The sequence below is a fragment of the Lepidochelys kempii genome, chromosome 3 (assembly GCF_965140265.1).
Source record: "Lepidochelys kempii isolate rLepKem1 chromosome 3, rLepKem1.hap2, whole genome shotgun sequence".
NCBI lineage: Eukaryota > Metazoa > Chordata > Testudines > Cheloniidae > Lepidochelys > Lepidochelys kempii.
The window spans coordinates 192,310,373-192,330,417 of record NC_133258.1 but is presented as its reverse complement, the minus strand read 5'-3'; the positions used below and the strand labels follow the sequence as shown (position 1 = coordinate 192,330,417).

Below are 20,045 nucleotides of genomic sequence, written 5' to 3'. Positions count from 1 at the left end.
GGCCAGGCAAGGGAGTGCCCTGGAGGTGCCTCCCTGTTGGAGCAGTGACCCCTGGTGGCCAGATGGGGCAATACCCTGTATGTATTACCCCCACCCACACCCCATCATTTCTGCAGCGACTCCTGGTAGCCACTGAGGGCAATTACTTGTGTGACCCACCCCCACCATAGTGGCAGTGAGCCCTGGTGGCCAGGTCAGGCAGTACCCTGGGTCTATTCCAACCCCATTGTGGCAGTGACCCTTGTTCCCAGTGCATATCACTGCTCTGCAACGGGGACTTGTCCACTGGTGCCAGAATGGGGCAGTACCCTGTGTACATGTCCCCAAATGAGGCAGTGACCATTGCTGGCCAGCTGGGGCAGGGCACTGCGTGTTTCTCCCCCATTTGGACAGTGACCCGGGGCGGCTAAGTGAGGCAGTGCCCTCTGGTTATTCCCCCCCCCGCCACACACAGAGATCGTGACCTCTGCTGGCTAGCTGGGGCACTGCCCTCTGGGTATCTCCATCAATTGGAGGACAGCCCTTCCCCCAAGTGGCATCGCGTGGCAGAGCCCTAAATGTATCTGCCCACACCTTTGTGGCAGCGCCCCCTGGTGGCCAGGAACAGCAGAGTCCTGCAGGTATTCCCACCCCACCATTGCCGTAGTGACCCCTGGTAGATAAGACAGTGCATGCTGTGTGACCTTTGGTGGCCAGGTAGGGCAGTGGCCTGTGTGAATTGCCTCCTCCGACAACCATTGCGGCAGTGCCCCCTGGTGGCTAGGCCAGGCAGTGCCCCCTGGTGGCTAGGCCAGGCAGTGCCCTGTGTGTACCACCCCCAGCGGAGCAGTGACCACTGGAGGCCTTGTGCTAAGAGGCACCACCTCTGGGTTAGGCACTAGGGCTGGTCATTCGGGTGTGGATGGGCCCACGCTGTCCCCAGAAGCTCTGGAATGGCTGCTGTTCTGGGCAGAGGACTCCACCTTGTATTTAGCTGCGATGCTCTGAGCACCTTTCCCCGCCCTGCCTGGCTCAAAAGCTTGTCTCTCGCCCCAAGAGAAGTTGTTCCAATAACAGGTATTACCTCCCCGCCCCGTCTCTCGGCATTCTGGGACCATGTGAGTGGCCACCTTCACCGCCTGGTTGCTCCCCAGCCCCCTTGCACCTGCCAACCCTCCCATCTTCCCCTGACCCCAACCTCCCAGGGCACCCCACCTGCAAACCCTAGGGGGGCGGGGGGCTCCGGGCCGGGGAGGGGCCATAAGCTCAGTAACTGGGTGAGGCTGCCCCTGCAATAAGAAGCAGTGGCGGGGGAGGGGGCGGGGAGAGGGGAGTGAGGCAATGCATCATGGGAGATGTAGTGTCTCCCCTGCCTCCATCTCCCATCAGCCACTGCGGGCCCCGAAGCATCATGGGAGATGTAGTGTCTCCCCTGCCTCCATCTCCCATCAGCCACTGCGGGCCCCGTAGCACCATGGGAGATGTAGTGTCTCCCTTGCCTCCATCTCCCATCAGCCACTGCGGGCCCCGTAGCACCATGGGAGATGTAGTGTCTCCCTTGCCTCCATCTCCCATCAGCCACTGCGGGCCCCGTAGCACCATGGGAGATGTAGTGTCTTCCTTGCCTCCATCTCCCATCAGCCACTGCGGGCCCCGTAGCACCATGGGAGATGTAGTGTCTCCCCTGCCTCCATCTCCCATCAGCCACTGCGGGCCCCGAAGCACCATGGGAGATGTAGTGTCTCCCTTGCCTCCATCTCCCATCAGCCACTGCGGGCCCCGTAGCACTATGGGAGATGTAGTGTCTCCCTTGCCTCCATCTCCCATCAGCCACTGCGGGCCCCGTAGCACCATGGGAGATGTAGTGTCTCCCCTGCCTCCAACTCCCATCAGCAGCTGCCCGGCCCGCCCCGCCTTCCCATTTCTAGAGCGAGGCGCCGGTGGTGCGAGGCCGGACGCGGAAGCTGCCGTGACGCTGGGAAGGCCCCCCCCCGCGGGCCGCTCTGCACCAGCCCCAGGGCGCCGCGCGGGTGCAGGCTCCAGCTGGCTGCACTGCAGCCGGGACCCCCACACCGCTGCCCCTCCTCAGTGCCCCCAGTCTCAATGCCGCCAGCCCCGCCCTTCTCCACTAGCTCCCCATCTCCCCTCTATGGAAGCGGGGCAACCTCCGCCCACTGTTCCCGTTGGGAATCCCTTGGGGGGGGGGCTGAGAGGTGTCACTTCCGGTCCCGGGCACAGTGGGACTCTAATATTGGCGCACCGGGGCAACCTAGCTTCCGGTCCCAGCTGCAGGTTGGACTCTAATAGCGAGAGCGCTGGGGCAACATCACCTCCAGCCGCACGCCCCGCTGCGAGCTGCGTTTGCCGCTCTTGTGGGGTCGGCGTCGTCCAGGCGGGGCCCGAGGGTCGCCCTAGACCCCCCCCCCCCCGCCTCCAGCTGCGGCCCGGCCCCGTGTGGCTGTACTGCCCGTTCCCCAGGGGCTGGCCTGCTCGCGTGCACCAGGGTTTGCCCCAGCCCGGCCAGGCCCTCGGGGGGCAAAGGCCACGCGGCTGCCCTCCGAGCCAGAGCCCCGGGGAATCTCCCACCACAAAGTCGGCGGCACAAACCAGCGTCCGGGCGCTTGTGTTAGGGGTTGGGGCTCCTAAGGGCACCACGACAAGCAGCCATCGAAGGCGGGCGGGGGATTGGGGTCCAGTGTCGGCACCAGCAGGATGCCTGGCTGCTCTGCGGGGCTTTGCCTTCACCGGCTCAAAGGCAGGCGTGGGTTGTCATCCCCGGGTGTTACACGCTGGGAGACGGAGAACTCTTTCTAACAGCCCTTTACTAGCGGGGGGGCGTGTGTGTGTGATGCAGGCTTTACGGAGTAGGAAGCTACTTCCCTGCCTCACCCTGTTTGCTTTTCTTTTTCGAGAGCCTTCTCCCTCGGGCAAAGCATAGAGGTGCTCCATAAGGACAGAAAAGCCCTTGTTTCATCGTAAATCTGAAAGTATGTGGCCAATAATCCTCCTTATGTGGAATCATATGGAAACTGACCCTGGGGAAGGGAACTCAGGTGGGAGCCTAACTTTAGCTAAGTGGGCCTCAGGCAGGGCACATGCCTGAGAAGCTGTAGCTGTAGCGAGGAAGTAGCTGCAGGAGTGTGCTGTAAGGAGCAAAACTGGCTCTTGCAGGGAGGGAAGGAAGAGAAGCCCTCTCTCAGGAGAGCTGGGGCTCCAGATACCAGGACAGAGACTGAACTGAAGCCAGCTCCGGGAAGGAGGGCTGGGGACTCTTGACTCAAGGGAAGAGGAGTGTGTTTCAGTTCTGCAGGAAAGGCATGCAGTCAGGGCTGAAGGTCTGTGCTCAGCTTGGTACTGAGGTGGAGAAGTTGCAGGATTTATTAAAATGGACCCTAGAAGGGGAATGCTTTTATTATTTATCTAATTTGTGAGGACTTGTAAAGGGCCCTGAGCAAAAAAGGGAAACTGAGGCAGTGCTGTGCAGATTTACCCCAGGTCACAAGAGGGTGCTTTGGAGGCCAATAACCCTGCTACAGCCTGGGTTTCTAAGAAATGGTTCCTGATCAGCTGAGGTGCAGGTGGAGATAACTTCCCAATGGAGACAGATAGTAGTAATGTGTCTTTCCCAGCAGAGGTCTGGATCCAGGAAAGTATCCACCAGCTCTGAGTTAATTTCCTATTTCCCCCCACCGTCTCTTCTCCCTGTCTGCCCTTGTCCTGTCTCCCTTCATAGGACGTGGGCAGGTGTGCATCCCGACAGGCTTAAGAACATAAGAATGGCCATACTGGGTCAGACCAAAGGTCCATCTAGCCCAGTATCCTGTCTTCCAACAGTGGCCAATGCCAGGTGCCCCAGAGGGAATGAACACAACAGGTAATCATCAAGGTAATTATAGAGACTTGGTGGGATAATATGCATGACTGCAATATTGGTATAGAAGGATACTGCTTGCAGGCAGGGAAAAAAGGGAGGAGGTGTTGCCTTATATATTAAAAATGTATACACTTGGAGTGAGGTTGAGATAGAAATAAGAGAGACTTGTTGAAAGTCTCTGGGTAAGGATAAAAGGGGTAAAAAATAAGGGTGATGTCATGGTAGTGGTCTACTACAGACCACCAAACCAGGAAGAAGGGGTGAATGAGGCTTTTTTTAAACAACAAAATCATCCAAAGCACAGGACTTGGTGGTGATGGGGGACTTCAACTACCCAGACATCTGTTGGGAAAATAACACAGCAGGGCACAGATTATCCAACAAGTTCTTGGAATGTATTGGAGACATTTTTTTTTATTTCAGAAGATGGAGAAAGCTACTAGGGGGAGGCTGTTTTAGATTTGATTTTGACAAATAGGGAGGAACTGGTTGAGAATTTGAAAGTGGAAGGCAACTTGGGTGAAAGTGATCATGAAATGGTAGCATTCATGATTCTAAGGAATGGTAGGAGGGAGAACAACACAAGAAAGACAATGGATTTCAAGAAGGCAGACATTAGCAAACTCAGGGAGTTGGTAGGTAAAATCCCATGGGAAGCAAGTCTAAGTGGAAAAACAACTGAAGACAGTTGGCAGTTTTTCAAAGAGACATTATTAAGGGCACAAAAGCAAATTATCCCACTGTGTAGGAAAGATAGGAAGTATGGCAAGAGACGGCCCTGGCTTAGCCAGGAGAACTTCAATGATCTAAAACTCAAAAAAGAGTCCCACAAAAAGTGGAAACTCGGTCAAATTACAAAGGATGAATATAAACAAATAACATAAATATGTAGGGACAAAATTAGAAAAGTCAGGGCACAAAATGAGATCAAACTAATGAGGGACATAAAAGGAAACAAGAAAACATTCTACCAATACATTAGAAGACAGAGGAAGACCAAGGACAGAGTAGGCCTGTTAATGAGGGGGGAAAGACCATAACAGAAAATGTGGAAATGGCAGAGATGCTTAATGACTTCAGTTTTCACCAAGAAGGTTGGTGGTGATTGGACGTATAACATATTGAATGCCAGTGAAAATGAGGTAGGATCAGAGTCTAAAATAGGGAAAGAACAAGTCAAAAATTACTTAGACAAATTAGATGTCTTCAAATCACCAGGGCCTGATGAAATGCATCCTAGAATACTCAAGGAGCTGACTGAGGAGATATCAGAGCCATTAGCAATTATCTTTGAAAAGTCATGGAACACAGGAGACGTTTCAGAAGACTGGAAAAGGGCAAATATAGTTTCCATCTATAAAAAGGGAAATAAGGACAACCCGAAGAATTAAAGACCAGTCAGCTTAGCTTCTGTACCCAGAAAGAAAATGGAGCAAATAATTAATCAATTTACAAACATCTAGAAGATGATAAGGTGAAAAATAAGTCAGCATAAACTTGTCAAGAACAAATCGTGTCAAACCAGCTTTCTCTGACAGGGTAAGAAACCTTGTGGATGGGGGGGAAGTGGTAGATGTGGTATATCTTGACTTTAGTAAGGCTTTTGATACTGTCTCGCATGACCTTCTCAAAAACAAACTTGGGAAATACAACCTAGATGAAGCTACTATAAGGTGGGTGCATAACTGGTTGGAAAATTGATTCCAGAGAGTAGTCATCTGTGGTTCACGGTCATGTGGGATGGGCATAATGAGTGGGGTCCTACAGGGATCGGTTCTGGTTCTGTTCAATATCTTCATCAATGATTTAGATAATGGCATAGAGAGCACACTCATAAAGTTTGCAACTGATGCCAAGCTAGGAGGGGTTGCAAGTTCATTGGAGGATAGGATTAAAATTCAAAATGATCTGGACAAACTGGAGAAATTGTCTCAAGTAAACAGGATGAAATTCAATAAGGACGAATGCAAAGTACTCCACTTAGGAAGGAACCATCAGTTGCACACATACAAAATGGGAAATGACTGCCAAGGAATGAGTACTGCAGAAAGGGATCTGGGGGTCAAAGTGGATCACAAGTTAAATATGAGTCTACAGTGTAATGCTGTTGCAAAAAAAAGCAAACATCATTCTGGGATATATTAGCAGGAGTATTGTAGGCAAGACACAAGAAGTAATTCTTCCTCTCTACTCCGCGCTGATTGGGCTTCAGCTGGAGTATTGTGTCCAGTTTTGAGCGCCACATTTCAGGACAGATGTGGACAAATTGGAGAAAATCCAGAGAAGAGCAACAAAAATGATTAAAGGTCTAGAAAACATGACCTATGAGGGAAGACCTGAAAAAAATGCGTTTGTTTATTGTGGAGAAGAGAAGACTGAGAGGGAACATGAGAACAGTTTTCAAGTACATAAAAGGTTGTTACAAGGAGGAGGGAGAAAAATTGTTGTTCTTAACCTCTGAGGATAGGACAAGAAGCAATGGGCTTAAATTGCAGCAAGGGTGGTTTAGGTTGGATATTAGGAAAAACTTCCTAACTGTCAGAGTGGTTAAGCACTGGAATAAATTGCCTCGGGAGGTTGTAGAATCTCCATCACTAGGGATTTTTAAGAGCAAGATGGATAAACACCTGTCAGGGATGGTCTAGATAATACTTAATCCTGCCTTGAGTGCAGGGAACTGGACTAGATGACTTTTTGAGGTCCCTTCCAGTTCTGTGATTCTATGAAGTGATCCATTCCCTGTCGCTCATTCCCAGCTTCTGGCAAACAGAGGCTACGGACACCATCCCTGCCCATTCTGGCTAATAGCCATTGATGGACCTATCCTCCATGAATTTATCTAGTTATTTTTTGAACTCTGTTATAGTCTTGGCCTTCACGACATCCTCTGGTAAAGAGTTCCGCAGGTTGACTGTGCGTTGTATGAAGAAATACTTCCTTTTGCTTGTTTTAAACCTGCTGCCTATTAATTTCATTTGGTAACCCCTAGTTCTTGTGTTATGAGAAGGAGTAAATAATCCTTCTTATTTACTTTCTCCACACACGTCATTATTTTATAGACCTCAATCATATTCCCCCTTAGTTGTCTCTTTTCCAAACTGAAAAGTTAATTTCTCCTCATACGGAAACCATTACATACCCCTAATCCTTTTGTTGCCCTTTTCTGAACCTTTTCCAATTCCAATATACCTTTTTTTGAGATGGGGTGACCCCATCTGCATGCAGTATTCAAGATGTGGGCATACCATGGAGTTATATAGAGGCAATATGATATTTTCTGTCTTATTATCTATCCCTTTCTTAATGATGCCTAACATTTTGTTCACTTTTTTGATTGCCGCTGCACATTGAGTGGATGTTTTCAGAGAACTCTTCACAATGACTCCAAGATCTCTTTCTTGAGTGGTAAGAGCTAATTTAGACCCCATTGTTTTATATGTATAGTTGGGGTTATGTTTTCCAATGTGCATTACTTTGCATTTATCAACATTGAATTTCATCGGCCATTTTGTTGTCCAGTCACCTAGATTTGTGAGATCCTTTTGTAGCTTTTCACAGTCTGCCTGGGACTTAACTATCTTGAGTAGTTCTGTATCATCTGCTAATTTTGCTTGGTTTTAGGAGCTTGCAATATGGGAGGATGGGGAGGGGTGGAAGAGAATCATGCTGGGTCCTGGGAGTCAGAATGCTGGGGGGAAGGTGGTGTGAGTACCAGCCAGCACAGCAGCTGCCCCGCACTGTCCAGCTCCAAGCTTCCGGCCTCCAACCTGGACAGGGGGTGGGGGGAAGGAGGCGGTGCTAGCACTAAACTGAGGAGCAGGGACCAGGGCCATGGAGACAGGTGGGGGGGGGGGCAGGGGGCGGGCACAGCCCCCACAACTCTAGCCCACTTCAGCCCACCCCCTGCACTAGGGAGGGGCTGGCACTGCCCCTGCTGGCCACTGGGTGTCACTGCTCTTCTATAGGAAACCCACTCTATGTATTACCTTGACTGGCCAGCAGGCGGGGCAATGCTTGTGGGGCCCAGGGGCACAGCAATGAAGGGGCCATGGCTCCATCATTTTTAAAAGGGAGAGCTCTGCTGTTTCCATGGATGCCTCTCATGTCACCTTGGCTCTGCTGCAGGCCTAGGTAAGGAATGGGTTTGGGTTGCTGGTTAAAGACTTCCCTTTACTCCCATCCCGTACCCAGTCTGCAGGAGGGAAGGGCTGGCATGAGAGCCGTGTAAACAATCATCATGTCAAAACTGTGGTGTTTTGAACAGCGGGCCCTGATGCAGCGTGGGAGTTGTAGTCTTCTCTTACCTTTGTTTTCAGAATGTGGTGCCCTGTGCAATACCTGGTGCAACTGGAGGTGTGATCAGTGATTTATCTATATGCTGCTTTTAGGTATTCTTAGGCAACCTGTAGCTCACGCTCGGAGAGTGAATTACGTGACTGAACATTTGGAGGAAAGCAGTCACCCCTTCAGCTTCTCGGGGCAGGGATGGGTGGGTTCCCACTCCAGGCACCAGTATACATGGGCTAGTTTACTCAGCTGACCCCCAGTGGGAGTGGAAGTGGTGGATAATGGAAAGACATCCGGGGTGGAAAGATTCTGGGACAGAGAGACCCCTTGTCACACCCTGTGTGGTGCAACCCCATCAAGTGATGAAGGACTGTGACCTGGGCTAAAGTCCCAGGTGTGGAGCTATTTGCCCAAGTGATGGCTCAGGTCCCTGTGCAGACCCAGGAGGGATTGGGTGTGGGGGTAGTTGGGGTTCTCCAGGATATCATTCTGGGGAATGACTATCACTCTGAGACAAAATTCAGTCCCAGTTTCTGTACCAGCTGAGGATTCGAACCAAGCAAGCCAGAAGGCTCAGAAAGGAGGTGGGGATGACAATGCAAATAGCTTGGTTGGCAGGGAGAAGGAGGGTTTTTTTCCCCCTTGCTTTCAGCACACAAGAAAGGCTGTTAAGCTCAGGACACACAGCCTACTCTTACTGGGGAAGTAGAGGCAGAGCTGATCATGGTGGTAGCTGAAACCCCAGCTGAGCATGGAGAGACAAGGGAAGGGAAGGATGACCGCCAGACATGTTTGCCCTCTCCAGGAGTGGGAGAAGCCCCAGAGAAGGTAAAGCAGCTGGAAGGTCACTGCTGGTAACAAAGACGCTGAGTTGGAGTGTTGCCATGGCCATGGTAGGTTCTCTTAACCAAGAGAAACTGAACCACAGCCCTCCAGGCAGGGGGTGGAGGAAGGGAAGCTGAGAGAGGACTGTCCTGGGGGTGAGGGCAACAGGTTAACTCCAAGAGGGGAAATGGGCTCCCTGCATATGCACAGCTCTGGAGTTGGGACATGACTCCAGAGGGGGCCAGTCAATGTGCAGGACCACCCTGCACACCTGCCTCACCAGATCCTTGGAAACCAGAACCCCAGACATATGGCTGGGTTAAGACCAAATGCTTAAGGGGTCACTTTCTACACCAGCCTAGAGGTCAGGGCACCCCAGGCTGCAGCCAAGATGGCTGACACATGGAAGAATGTGGGGTCACTGCCCTCCTTACTCCCTGGCAGATGGGGAGGAGGGAGTGGCAGTCCAGCTCCAAACCCAAAAATTTTGGGGTGGCAAAAGGGGATGGGGCCCAATGAAAACTCCCCATGTACACCCTGCTAGTGTCATCGACCAGACCAGACCTAAGGGAGGACATGACACTGTGCTGAATTGTGTCTTGAAAACCATGACCTTGATTGATTAGCAACTAAGCTATAAGAATCTTGGAAGTTCCTGGTAGGACACCTACCAAGGAGGCTGGAAAGATGCTGACATCTATGGATAACATTTGGGATTCAGAGTTCCCCAGGTCCTTGGTTAATGTGACCCTGCTCAGTTCAGTCTCAAAGGGGGAAGAGCTATGATGAAGTGGGGATTTTTTGGTAATAATTTTATGAATTCTGTGTGTGCCTCAGTTTACCCCATATGCTGCATTGTTATCCAGTGAAAAATGAAAAATGACTTTTTGCTCTCAAGGCAGGCTAAGAGACACAAATGTGGATGTCACCTAGCTTTCTCCCCATACCAATGGAGCAGTTGAGAAGAAGATGGCAAACCGAATTGCTCAGGCATTGACACCTAGCAACAAATGACCCAGAGGGAGAAGCTGTCCTGGAGTCATTCAGCCTGGGACCAGGGCTTGATCTCTGCCTTTCGAGACTGTCCTGCCAAATTCGGAACAGGCGATCACTCTGTTGTCAATGCTCTGAATGTCACTGCAAATGCTTGGTGAGGTGCCTTAATCCCTGAAGTGTGGACAAGTCCATATCAGGAGTCTCTCAGCTGGATTCGCTGAACGCTGCTCCTGGTGTGAAGCAGGAGTGCTGAAGGCCCAGAGGTCCAGTCACAGCAGGCAGTGAAGCCGTGTGATGACCCTGGAGGAAGGAGTGAGACCTCCGGGGAGGGGTCTGGCACATCAAAGGGCTTCCTGAGAGACTGTTCCAAAGCCAGAGTGTAGCACCAATCGTATGGATCCATGGCAGTAGGGGAGGTGACATCAGGGCAGATCTGTGCAGTGACCCTTGCTTGCTGCAACAGGAGGCGATCTGAGGGGGTCTGTCCAGGTAACCCCAGCCCTGGGCTCTCTGCCATGGCTTAGCTGGCCCCTTTGGCTCCTCTTCCTCCCAAGGAGACACTGAGATGGGTTTCTGCCATTACCCTCCCCCTCCCCCCCACCACTGCCACACACACACTTTTGAAACCCTGCAGGTAGGGCTGGAAGCCTGGGGTCCCTTGTGTATTGGGGGGTGGGATGGGGAAGAGCAGAGAGACGCTAGAAGGACCCTGAGCTCTGAGCCTGGATTTCCAGTTATTGTTTTACAAGGTGGGTGAGGTAATATCTTTTATTAGCCCAGCTTCTTTTGGTGCGAGAGACCAGCCCAGACCAGCTATCCCACTTGGCACTGAGCCAATCAGACTCTTTCTGTGCGAATACTGTCTCTGGGTACTGTGGGTACTGGCCACACCTTGTTTGCTTTGTGCAGCATCCTTCATTTGTGTACTCACATGCCAACGCAGGTGGATGGGGCAGCAGCAGGCTGCATGGAGCTGGAACCTCACCGCCCTGTAGCTACCAGTTCTCCCTGCATCCTCCAGCCTCCAGCAGCAGTTCGCATGGAATGTTTGGATCAGAGGCGGACAGCCCTGGTGTGAACATGAGTGGGGGAGCCTCCGTGGGGGAGCCCAGTCTCCTGGGCAGGCTGGCTGAGTTGTGGGACACTGCTGCATTCTGACACCTCCCCTGGCGGAAAACATGGAAAACAAGTTCTGTTATTTACTATTAGCCTTTCTTAGCATGAAATACCAACCAAAATACACCTGCAAAGAGCTCTGGGTGCCTGACCAATTCGTTAGGGTTCCAACAGGAGGGATAGCTCAGTGGTTTGAGCATTGGCCTGCTAAACCCAGGGTTGTGAGCTCAATCCTTGAGGGGGCCATTTAGGGATCTGGGGCAAAAATTGGGGACTGGTGCTGCTTTGAGCAGGGGATTGGACTAGATGACCTCCTGAGATCCCTTCCAACCCTGATATTCTATGAACAGCTAATGGTGCCCACCCAGCAGGAAAGCATCATCCCACACGCAATGAATGAACTCAGGCAATAAATCAAAGCTGCAAAACAGCCCTGCTAGCCACCCAGGAACAACCCTCAACCCTCCCCCATAACTCTATCAAATAAAGAAAGACCCATTAGGCTCTGGTGAAGGGGCTGGTCCCTTCTCCTGTACCGGGGAGCCAGACAGGGCCTTTCTGATTAGAAACCAGGACAAAGAGCTCTGGAGGTAGGTGGATATTGGTTGGGTTAGAGCACATGCAGTGGGAGCATGCCAACTGCTGCACCACTTCGTAGGGTTGCCTGCCCTGCTCTAGTCCTGCTGGCACAGGGTTGGGGGGACTTTATCTAGGCCATGCAAGCAGGGAGGGAAAGCCTCTCTAAACTCACACTACCCACCTGCGTGAAGGCCAGGCAGAATATGGCTCTTGTTGTTTGTTCCCCACTGTGGAAGGAGAATGTGGCCTGTTTCTCAGAGAGTTTGTTTTATTTTGCACCAGAAAACTTGTGAATTACCTGCAACCATAGGGAGGCCTTTCCTAACTTGGCCAAGGACTACTGCTGAGGTCTGATTAGTTCTGCACCCCTCTGGCACACTGCTTCGGTCTGAAAAGTGTAGTGCTCGTAGGGGCAGACAGCCTTGGGGGGAGGGGTGTGTGTGTGTGTACGACAGAAATACAACTGATTACTGTGACTCTGAGCAAGCAGGGAAAAGCCTTAAAAACTAAAACTGTCACTGCCCTAGGGCTGTGTGTGTGTTTTCACTTTCACTTTAAGTTGAGAGCTGCTGGGTGCATGGAGAATGTTTCAGTTCCCATAAAATTGCTGTACTTTATCCAGCAATAGTTGTCTGAACAGACTGGAGTCAGACATGCCCGGGGGCAATGCAGCTATAGCTGGAAGCCCATCCCTGTAAGATCCAGCAGGCAGGTGAGTGTCAGCCCTCAATTGCTGTGGGTGATGGCTCTGTTATTCTTCGTAGAAGCTGTTCCTATGGGCAGCAGTCCATCTGGGGCTCTCAGTTACCTACTTTCAATATTGGTGCAGAAATGTTTAAAATGCTCAGAGACCTTTGGGGCCCTTTTCCATTACCCTGTAACAGACTGAAATAGTGTTTGTTTATTCGCTCTTCTGCATGATTTCCTGGAATTAGAGACTGCAGAGGAGTGTGTGCTTTCTCCTTCTCTGGTGACTGTGTGTATTTGCCATCAGCTCACTCCACTGAAATTCTGCTTTAAGAGACTAGAAGAAGGGAAATGCCGTAGGCCAGATTCAATAAGGCTGGTGCAGGGAGGGGTCAATTCCAGCACGTTGGGCCCAGGGCCGGATTAACTTTTTGTGGGCCCGGCACCAAACATATTTGTGGGCCCCCACTGAGGAATAGGGCATGTGATGGGGGACGGTCTGCAAAGCGAGGGGCCAGTTGGGGGCAATGAGGCGCAGTGGGAGTGGCCCCACTCAGTCCAGCACGAGGGCACTGTTTACAAATTCACAACTGTTAGACACACACTGGCCCACCCAGCCCTGCGCTGCCAGTGTGCCCCTTCCACACTGAACCCCTGCCCAGTGCCCTGCCCTTATACCCAGCACCCCCTCACCCAGAGACTTCCCCCACAGATCCCAATGCCCCCGGACCTCCTATGCCCAGCACCCCCTGCCCAGAGACTCCTCCTGCTGACCTCCCACCACAACTGCACAGCACCCTACATGCCATACCCCCTGCCCAGCTCCCCCACCTACAGATCCCCTACTGTCCAGCACACCCTTCACATTCCCACCATCACAGCTGTACAGTGCCCCTTATTCCTGAGGGAATTCTACATCAAATTCTGTGCATAATATTTCAAAATTCTGCATTTTTTTTTTTTTACAATAAATAAATGTGGAAGCTCCACCATGGCAGTGGGGAACACAGACCACTGGCTGCATGGAGTTGGGAGAATACCCCGCAGCCTCCCCCAGGACAGGGACTTGGCAGTGAGGCTGAACCTGACCCTGACCCAGCACAAGGGCCACGCCTGCCACAGAAACACCCTGGGGCCCTGCCCCTTTTGTGCTAGGCACACCAGATGTGGGCAAGGAGGCTCAGCCTGGCAGCAGGATCCAAGTGTGGGGGGATCCAGATGGGGGTAAGAGGGTTCTGTGTGGGGCAGTCTGAGTGCAGGCAGCTCAGTGGATCTGGATGCACAGGGAGGTTCCAGGTGCAGGAGTGTTAGGGGGCTTATTCCTTCACCCACTCACTTCCCTGGTCCTCGCATGAACAGAGAGCAACAATACCCGAAGTCCGAAGGTGCAAACAATTCGATGTTTATTGGGGTGAACTTCCAGCAAGCTTAAATACAAGTTCCTTTTTTCCTTATTTTTGAATCCCAACTTACTTCCTGTTTGCCCCTAATTTATATAGTAATATTCTTAGCTATACCTTAACCAATCATTCTACTAAAATTTAACTAACCAATCCTAACATGGATTAGCTAACCAATTATATCCCACCACCTTAATTAGTTTACACCCAGCAAAATTAATTATACAGCAGACAGAAGCAATCACAGAACCAGACAGAGACCATGCCAATAAACAATAGCAAAGTGGGAACTATAATGACAAAACAATACAGAAGTGAGGATTTCACAACTACATCTGTAAAGACATAAGAGTTTCCCAGCTATGTCTATTGATAAGTGAGTTCTTACCAGACAGAAAACTATCAACCTCAATTTCCTTTTACAGCTTCTAGGCACTTCCCTTTCTCTGGAGGTGATAGGCACTATAAGGACAGGATTAAATTCCTAACAGCCGAATAGCACCTTATTTCAATGTGACTAGTTTGGAATGTGAGGATGTGACCATTCACTTCCCAGCTTATGGCTGCCTCTGTCGCTTAGCCAAAGGCCTTAGCCTAAGAACAGGGCCTCAGACTGTCACAGTAAGAGAAGGCCCTTACACTGGCAGACAGTGATTTTGATTCTTTCTTTTATACCTCTAACTAGCCAAGTGATAGGAATACACCTAAATTCTTAGAGTATAGGCCTTTACAGACAGGCCTGAATATCTATATCCTAACATGGAGCAATGGGAGTCTGCAGGGAGGGCCAAGTGAAAGTGGTTGGAGCTCAGCAGGGTGGGTGTGTGTGTGTGTGTCTGGGTGCAGGGAAGGTGGGGGTCCAGGTGGTAGGTGGTTGGGGCTCAGTGGGGAGGGTGTCTGGGGGGGTTCATCGGGGTGGTACAGATGCAGGGGAGGTGGGGCTTGTCAGGGTAAGGGTTTGATGGGCCTGCTTAACAGGGGAGCCCCAGCTGCTGCCAAGGGGCTCCGCATGCTGGGCCCCCGCTTCCCCCATCCCTTTCTCTTCCCCATCCCATGCCCCTTCCCCACCACTCCATCTCATTCCCATCTGACCCCTGCCTCTTCCCCCTGCCCCTGCTTCCCCTGTCTCCTTCTCTTCCCCATCCCATGCCCCTTCACCACTGTGACATCTCCTCTCCACCCCACCCCCTTTGTCCCCACTGCCTCTTTTCCCCACACCCCCGCTTCCCCCATCCCCTCCTCTCTTCTCCCATGCCCCTTCCCCACTGCCCCATCTCCTCTCCACCCCACCCCCTTCATCCCCACTACCTCTTCTCCATCCCATGCCCCTTTCCCACCACTCCATCTCCTTCCCACCTCATCCTCTTTGTCCCCAGTGCCTCTTCCCCCCACCCCTGCTTCCCCATCCCCTTCTCTTCCCCATCCCATGCCCCTTCCCCACCACTCCATCTCATTCCCATCCAACCTCTGCCTCTTCCCCTTGCCCCCGCTTCCCCTAATCCCTTCTCTTCCCCATCCCATGCCCCATCTCCTCTCCGCCCCATCCCTGTTATAGGGAGCAGCCAGCTTTGTCTGTCTCTCTAAGTGTTGCGTTCTTGTGTGTTCTGAATTCCTAGAAGAAAAGTTATTGCTATTTAACTTCTCTCTGTGTGTGCTGTGAACACAACAAGTGCCACCGTAACCTGGATTCCTGGTAAACCCTCTGCCATTGGAAACCCTGACCAGGGTAGCGGCTGGCAGAAATCAGCGTGGGCCTTGGAGGAGAGCTGGAGACATAGGCAGCAGCCTCTCCAGAGTTAAGTCTGCAGCAAAGTTTTTGTTTAAAGACAGCTTTTGCATCTTCTCTAAATTCCAAAAGATAAGTCAGCTCTGCCGAAGGTCGGGGTGAGATTGTGTTTGTGGGGAAATCTGGAGTTATTTGGACAAGGCATTGCAGAGCTGGAGCACCTGACAAATGAGTTGATTTCAACACCCACTAGCCTTCAAATGCTTTTTTACTCACATCATAGGAATAAAAGGAGTCCCCTCCTGTGACTCCCCTGATCTGCAAGGGAGGGACAGCCTGATCCTTGTGGTAGGGGCTCAGTAACTCAAGCTAGGACCAATGGACTCTGAGCTTGTTGCATGCGGTGTCTCCGTCTAGACCCCTGCTTGCTGCAACAGGAGGCGATCTGAGGGGTCTGTCCAGGTAACCCCAGCCCTGGGCTCTCTGCCAGGGCCTAGCTGGCCCCTTTGACTCCTTTTCCTCCCAAGGAGCCACTGAGATGGGTTTCTGCCGTTAACACCCCCCCCCACACACACGCACACACTTTTGAGACCCTGAACATGACACTCTTCAACTGAGGGTTTACAATAAAATTTTAGGTAAAGCACTGAGGGAAATGTCACTCCAGATACGCTATATTTCCATGTGTGTTTCAATAAAAAATAATGTTTGAAAAGACAAAAGCCACGTGGCAGCATGAAGGATTGAGTAACTGCATGAAGGAGAGAAACTATGCGGTAATGAAGCAGTATGTTTCCCCACACTCCTTCCTGCTTTTTAAAAACCAGAACGTGGTGAATCCATCTAGTGTCTGGATGCATGTTGGCCAATATTGTCTCATGTTTTCTTGGGGTTCCCCCTTGGTTTGTCTGGCAAGTGTGCTACACGCTGAAGGAGAGGAGACACATAAATCACGCCACTGGACTCCCTCTGCTGAGATCTACTGTGTCGGTGTGAGGGAATGCACCCTGTGTTCACATCCTACACACCATTGTAATAATCTTTGTACAAAATATGCCTTGTGAGGTATCTTCTGAAAAAATCTCACTGGTCAGTAATATCCTGGTGAAATGTTTGTAGCAACATTACATGTAAAGTTATGACATCCCCCTGTATTATGTTATTAGCACGTTCAAAACCACAGAGACCTGCCTAGGCAAAAGTTGTTAAAGAGGTCCATCTTAAACAAAGGAATGTGTGGTTATCTCCATTTACAAAGTAGTGTTGCATGTCTGAATTAGTGACTCAAGATTGTTGAATATCAGGCTCAATTGGAATTATTTAATCTAAGATTATCAACCAGAGATTAGTACAGCACTATACAGAAAGCAGTAGATACATTGCCACCCTTTATTTGCAGACCAAGAGCTGGATCTGTGTCTCCGTTTCACTGTATTCGGAAGGAGGCTCAGTTTTCTTTCCCCAACTAAGACCCCGTGCCATTTTTCATGGTGTGCACAGGGTCAGTGCTCTGGAACTGCTCTCAGTGAAGTTCAAACAGAACCCTCTTGTACATAGGCACTGACTCCATGGGTGCTCCTGGGCTGTGATTGGTAAAACATTAAAACAAGTTTATTAACTACAATGAAATAGATTTTAAGTGAGTACAAGTAATGAGGCATTAAAGTCAGAAATGGTTACAAGAAAAATAAAGACAGAAAACTGACTAACGTCTAGTTTAACAAACTATATTAGATTCAAGCCAAGTTTTTCACCTATGCTGTCGGCAGTCTTATAGACCAAATTCTTTAAGTCAGGACCCCTTCCCTATAGTCCAACAGTTGCTTCCTATGTCTTTTCAGGTGGAGAAAATGTGATTGGCAGGGAGAGAGAGAGAGAGAGAGAGGAGGGACCCTAGAGTTGTCTACCCCTCCTTTTTATAATCCCGTCCGCCCTTTGAGAAGCATTTCCAGCTGGGAGCAAGGTGACAGGCAGTCTGTGTGGATGGAAACTCCATGCTTTTTCTTTGCCAGGATGTAGATTTTTGTCTCTCCCCCTTCCGTGCCAAAGAGTGGCCACTTAGCAGGTATTGGTCCATCATCCTTGTTTTCACCTGGCTGAGGTGTCAGCTTGCCCTTTGTCTCTGAGGAAGTAGTTTGGCCACTCCCCAGATTTACCTAGAAAACATATTTTTAGTTATGATTTTAGTTTATGTTGATAATTTAACATAAAACACTCCTACACACATTTTGCCATGATATGATTGATCAGCAAACGATAAGTTTTTAAATGACACCTCAGAAGGCATACCTTGTACAAACATTATTGCAATGGTGTGTAGGGTGTGCACGTGGGGTTGTTTTCTGTCAGTACCTTAGCATTAACTATTTCACCCATTTTAGCCACTGGGATAGGGAAGGGGGTGGGTGGGAAGTCCTGAAGGTGAAGTGGTGGTAGCGGAAGGGAAGGAATGCTGAGGGAAGACAGGAGGAGACCCGCAAAGTAAGGGAAGAAATAGAGAAAAAGGAAGATAGGACAGAGAGAATAGTGGTGAGCATTTTCCCCACTGAGTGATGGTGAGCGTGATAACAAAGGTCTTGAAGAAGTAACACACTGATGATAATGAACAGTGAATTTACTCTATAAAGGCTGCATTCTGCTCTCAGTCTACCATTGGGGTTGATGGGGGCACCACTTTGGAATGAGGAGAGTGGTGAGCCCTAAATGGATGCCCTGGCACAGAGATCATAATAAAAATGGAATTTGGCCCCATGCACAGAATGAGTTTAACACCCTGAGGCTAGAGAGAGGTGTAGTGGGCTGGGAGCCAGGAGATCATGTGGTTTAGTCTCACCTCTAGTGTTAACGTTCCTCTGCACGTCACAATCTTTGGGCTTGTCTTCACTACCAGGGTAAGTTGACCTAAGTTACACTACTCCAGCTATGTGAATAACCAGAGGAAGCAAAGCAAAAGGGGTGTGTGCTAAGCCTTGCCCCTCCCTCAGAGACAGACTGCAGGAATGTGCTTAGGTCTGCTGGTGATTCCGGAGCCGAGGGAGGATAAGTGCTCCTCTGCCCAACTTGGGTGTGGGGCCCAATCTGGGCTCGGGCTGCCTAGTGTCACACAAAATAATGGTTAGCCCAGGGGCTAGAGAGACTCACCTGGAATATGGGAACCCATGGTTTACATCCCCCTCTCTGCTGAGGAAGGAGCGGGGATTGAACATGGTGCTGCTGTCTCCCAGTGGTGTGGTTTGTTTTGGGGGTTAGGTAGGGGATAGGAATCTGGAACCCTAGAAGGAGGCAGCAGTGCACATGCACGGAGGCAGAAACTTAGGCACATAGGGAATATGTGCTGCAGAAACTTTGGCACTGAGCAGCCAAGTGAGCTAAGGCACCTACAGAGTTGGGGAGCAGCCAAGCAGTGGTTTTGTGGGTCTCAGCAATGCCTAAAAATGGGACTCGAGCACGTAAGTACCTTTGTGAATACCACCCCATGTCCCTATTCTAGGAGGCCTCCCCCTTCTAACAGAGGTGTTAACTGAGGACCTGAGACATTGCCCAAGGTGACTTCTAGCAGAGTTAGGAACAGAACGTCAGTCTCTCCTGGGGCAGACCCAAGTCACTCCTAGCTAGCCACTGCCTTTTGCAATGAGTGTGCCGAATCTATGTGCTTAGCTATGCTGTCTGTGCAATGGAGCTACCCCTGCCCAGCCACGTGAACGAGACAAGAGGCTGCAGGAAGAGCCAAGCATTGGGCAAGTCTCGTAAAGCAGAATGTTCAGAGGGTTAGGGTGCTGTGCCAGGGATCAGATATGTGGGGCAGCCCCTGAACCTCTGCTGTAGAGGGTACAGGGAGCAGAGGGACCAGGGAACCATAACAAAATGCGTGTTTGTATTTGTTTTTTATGCTATAAAGCAGCAAAAAAAGATTTTTTTAATTTTGGTGAACCCTCTTTTACAGGATGTTATAATTCAGCAACCACTTGTCCAATTCACATCAAATTTAGTAGATATAGTTTACTTCAGCCCCAGATCTAACATTCCAGTTTTGAAGGTGATAGGATCTTCCTGTAGTTTATAGGTGTAGGGTCAAAAATCAGGGTTATAAAGGAAACTATTAGAGTCTTAAACTATGGAGTGACTATCATCACTCCATCATACTGGGATGAAGCAGACTCTGATCCAACAGGGATGTGTGTGAGGCTAAACCTGCTGGGTTTGAGAGGATAAGCACATTGCTGCGTGCAGATTTCCATAAGGACTCTTTAATTTCATATCACCATCTAAATGATAATGGTGGCTTTCTGCTTTACAATTTAACTTGCATCTTCAACCTTGCAACATGCAGGAGAAAAGAGTAAATTCTGCTGCTATTTACAAAACATTATCATAAAATTGCACAAGGACAGATGATACTGAACCGATTCTCTTTTCCTAAATTATTTTTGCTTTATACTGTAATATGAATTCTTTCATTGTAAGGCACCTACCGGACCAAGGGTCCATTTCACTGACTGTGAGAAGCTGGAAATGTCCCAGTGATCCTGTAACTGCTGGGAAGTTTCTCCTGGGTTCATGAGGTAGGTGGCAGGAA

General features: G+C 50.2%; 1 protein-coding gene across 7 annotated transcripts in view; it reads left to right on the top strand.

Annotated features, from left to right (window-relative positions):
• Window positions 1-1,908: 1,908 nt before the first annotated feature.
• Window positions 1,909-20,045, top strand: part of LOC140909646 (butyrophilin subfamily 1 member A1-like) — a 52,749-nt gene continuing 34,612 nt past the window's right edge. Inside the window, exons 1-4 of one of the 7 annotated variants that reach the window (XM_073339443.1) lie at window positions 1,909-2,966; window positions 3,713-3,865; window positions 9,868-12,368; window positions 15,360-20,031. The gene's annotated coding sequence lies outside the window, so the exon portion shown is untranslated. Of the gene's footprint in view, window positions 2,967-3,712; window positions 3,866-5,071; window positions 7,259-9,863; window positions 12,369-15,359; window positions 20,032-20,045 lie in introns of all 7 variants that reach the window. The other 6 variants (XM_073339442.1, XM_073339441.1, XM_073339447.1 and 3 more) reach the window with 6 other exon arrangements.